We start from the raw sequence: 4,153 nt of genomic DNA, 5'->3' as shown, positions 1-4,153 counted from the left end.
ACTGATTTAAGATCTTATAGAATGATGAGAAAGGAAGATTTTAAAAGTGGTTTCATGATTTTTGGATGCTTGTAGAAGGAGTTATGATTTTTAGAAGATGCAAGTGTCAAAACAGGAATTTCAGTCAAACAGAGGCACCGAATTTCGTGGGACTTTTGAGGTACCAAACAGTTATGGGTTACTATGATTTTTGGATATGTTGTGCATCTTTGAATGAGAAAAATTTCAAGCCAAAGTTTGTGTCATTTGGAGTTAAATTGAAAGAGTTATGATTTTTTCAAATTTAATAGGTCAAGCTGCAGAATAGTTGAAATACCTGTGATTTGGGAAATTAATTGGATGGGTTAATAATATCTGTAAGCCACGATTTTTTTGGTGTATGTTAGTCAAAAGGTTTAGGTTTATTGAGGATTAATTGTAGATTTTTTATGATCAGTTTTAATGTAAATGCTTGAGGAGTTTGTTTGACAAGTCATCAAAGCTCAAGATGACACATGCCTTACATGATAAGTTGCATGGAGACCAACTTTAGTTACTTTGTTGACACCTATAGCTACAGGTGTTATACAGCATGTCTGTATCGTTTCCTTGGTTGACACTTAAAGTAACATGTGCTTCTATGGCTTTCTTGGTGGACACTTGGTGGACACTTGTCTTGTGGTCAAGAAGGAATTGGATGCATGTGGGACAAACATGTGGCAAGCTCTCAAGGGAAAATGTCCCACATACGGTGGGTGTTTAAGGAGAGCAAACCCTCTCAATTGCTCACAGCTCAAGTGAGCGTGAGATGAGGGAGAGAACCGAAAGAAAGAGGAAGAAAAGAAAGGAAAGAGAGGAGAAAGAGAAAAGAAAAGAGAGGAAAGAGAGAAGAAAGAAAGAGGAAGAAGAGAAAGAAAGAGGAGGAAGAAGGAAAATAAAAAATATGAGAATTCTCCAAGGTAATATTTTCATATCTTTTATAGTATTTTTAGTATGTAGCTAAATTCTTAATATTAAGTTGATGCTTATTGGGTTTAGATGCTAGTACGTCTTATGATAATTAGAGTAATTGTTGTAAATGTTTCTAAGCTTTTGATATTGGAAGTAAGTTGCTAAATTAAATGGCGTAGGAAGATAGCGATATTATGGCTAGATAGATTTCTTAAGCTGTTAATTGTAGTCGGATGACTTGAAAGTAATAAGAATGTTATAACCTTGGTGTTTTAGTGTAAGCAATTGGTTAAATTAAGGCCTTAGTGGAGTTGATTATTAGAATTCTATGTGAGGCATATAAATCAAGCATGGTAGGGTTGATGTCACTATAATGTTTTTGGTTAAGGATAGACGATGGTGGGATAGAGATTAGAGTTAAGATCCGTAACAACTAAAGTGATGCATGATTGAAATTTGAAAACGAATTGATGACTAAGGTACTTTTTACTTCCGTTGTAGGAATTGTGAGTTGGATGCATATTCAAAATAAGGGCATGCAATGCCAGGTAAGGGGACATAACACCAAAAACCCTAACAGATTTTATTATAAATCTTTTAGAAAAATGTTGGGGATTTTATAAAGAATCCACTTACATGATTTTCAATTGCACTTCCTTCCATATTTTAATGCCAAGTTTTATTCAATCATATGTCATTGTTTAAGAATTTTACGTGTTACAATTACCCTATTTCATGATTTATGCATAACTGCAATTATGAATGAAAAAAACTCTCAAAGTTTCATGGCACAGATAAGTTTACAGATCATATGAAATGTTATATGTTATACAGTTACAGATGAGTTTACAGATTATATGAAATGTTATATATGCATTCATGGCACAATATACAGTTACAGATGAGTTTACAGATCATATGAAATGTTATATGTGCATTCATGATTATAAATGTTTAACCCGAGACACGATTATAGTGACGATCGGTACCGCATAGGGTAGCATGGCAAGCACACCGAAGGATGGTTACGAGAAGGTGTGTGCTACCGGCCAGGTGGCCTTCACCTAGGGAAGTTCCCAACCTGGTAGTTCTCCCCTGTGACGACATGATGAGCATATAGGTCCTTCGGGACAAGCCAACATGCGCTGCTCACGGTAAAATTGTAGCGTCGGGTCAAAGGGTAAAACAATTATTTTGAAAGGAAAATAAAAGGAAAAGCTTACTCATTTTGCAACTATCATGCTTATTTTGTTAATTATGTTATTCAGCACAAATTATTATTGTGCATGACAGAGATTTTGACATAGAAATCTGCATAGCATGTTTTATAGCATCTTGGTGTTGTGGCTACTTACTGAGTTGTCGAACTCACCCATTCTCCCTATACATCTTTTTCAGATTGCTTTATATATCGTAGTACTGAAGACATGGGTACCGGTGGGCCTCTTAGTTGTTAAAGATCCTATCGCTACTTTATGGACTAGCAGGAGCAGTAGAAGTGTCTGGGACTCCATTCTATAGACTAGACGGCTTTGGATAAGCTTAGACGGTGTAACTTTATTGCTTATAAGATTATTGAATACTAGCACATTATGTTTATGATTTTATAATGAGAGTTTACAGTACTCTGGTGATTTTATGTTTTTGTGGTGAACATATGGTAGGAGAAATTTATATATATTTTTTTATTAAGAATATGTTACAATTGCTCCTAGTCGCTCTACCTCTAGAACTTGGGCGTTACAGTTATACCCCTAAAATTTTAAAAAAATTTCAAATTTACCCTTATAAAAAAAATTATTATTATAATTATTATATTTAAAAAAAAATTAAAAAAGGTGACCCACTGATTGGTGACCCACGGTGGGTCACCCGTCTTTTTTGTTTTTTTTTTTTCCTTTTTATTTTTATTTTTTTTTAATTTTATAAATATATAATAATAATAATAATAATATGACCCGTGGGTCATAATACGAGTGGGTTAGATCCACCGGTGAACCCACATATCAAGATTTTTTAAAAAATATATATATATTTTTTAATAAAACATAAGGGCATTTTAGGTATTTTATATCCACCGGTTAGGATTTCACAGAAAATCCTAACAGAATGAGGAAAATGTAAGGAAATCAAAGTTGGATACACCAAAGTGAGAGATTTTGAATAATGGAATGGTATTTGCAAAAGGCGTGTAAGTTTGTGAGGGGTAAGTGAAGTTTCTCATTTTCTTTTTCTTTTTTTCATTTTTTTCAATTTTTTATTTTTTAATAAAAGAAAATTGAAGGGTAATTTTGTCTTTGTAAGGGTTTTAACGGCAAAAATTGACGGAGGGGTTCAAATTGACTGCAATTGAAAGTTCAAGGGTTCAAATTAAGAGGTTTTGAAATTTAGGGGCATGTCAAAATGAGTGATAATTCAGGAGTCCAAAATGAAGTTTTCCTATAAAAATAACACAAAATTGAAAATAAGGGTGGGGGACGAACAAGCAGTATTTTTTTATAAATTCAATAGATTAATTATTAGATTTGTAGGATCGGTTCACCATTGATTTATGTGAGATCCACATAAGTCTAGATATCTAATAGTTGATTTGTAAGATGAAATGAGCCAAATATAATAAAAGTATTATCCATAGCATTTCTCGTTTACAAATGAAGGCTTTCTCTATTTTATCCAAAAGAAAGGAATAATAATAATAATAATAAGTTATGCATTGAGCTACAATATAACTATAACATAAATGCATTTTACATTCGCTCTATAGAAGCCGGTGGAGGGTTTTTTTTTTTTTTTTTTTTTTTTGGCATTTTGATTAACTATTTTACATACAAATTTAAAATGCATGACCCATTGGAAATGCTCCTACTCAAGAGGATCAAAATATATGTTCCCTTGATTTTATATTAGGTTAGAAAACTTTTTTTAAAATTTTTTTTTTTATGAAAAATAATAATAAAAGAGTAGAACACTGTCAATGTCCAAGAGCTTGCTCCTTGTCTCATTCTAACTTCTTTTCTTTTATTTCATTTTTCTAATGGGAAAAGAAGAAAATTAGTCTTTAGGTTTTGATGCATTAAAAATTAATCCCAAGTTAAAAAAAAAAAAAAAAAAAATCAATTTTTACGTTTCATGACTTAAAAATTATTCATTCTGTCAGTTTTTCGTCCAAATTACTGACAAATTTTTACTACACCAACCAGTTGCGATGCCATCACTTTATGTG

At 32.3% G+C, this 4,153-nt stretch overlaps 1 long non-coding RNA gene across 1 annotated transcript; it reads left to right on the top strand.

The window, feature by feature from the left end:
- The first annotated feature begins 819 nt into the window (after positions 1 to 819).
- LOC132164697 (uncharacterized) lies at positions 820 to 2,510 on the top strand. The gene is made up of 3 exons (XR_009438408.1): positions 820 to 938; positions 1,432 to 2,084; positions 2,329 to 2,510. It is a non-coding gene; the product is annotated as an uncharacterized LOC132164697 (long non-coding RNA).
- The last annotated feature ends 1,643 nt before the right edge of the window (positions 2,511 to 4,153 follow it).

Source organism: Corylus avellana, chromosome ca10 (genome assembly GCF_901000735.1).
Source record: "Corylus avellana chromosome ca10, CavTom2PMs-1.0".
NCBI classification, from domain to species: Eukaryota; Viridiplantae; Streptophyta; class Magnoliopsida; order Fagales; family Betulaceae; genus Corylus; species Corylus avellana.
This window is presented reverse-complemented; position numbering and strand designations above follow the sequence as displayed.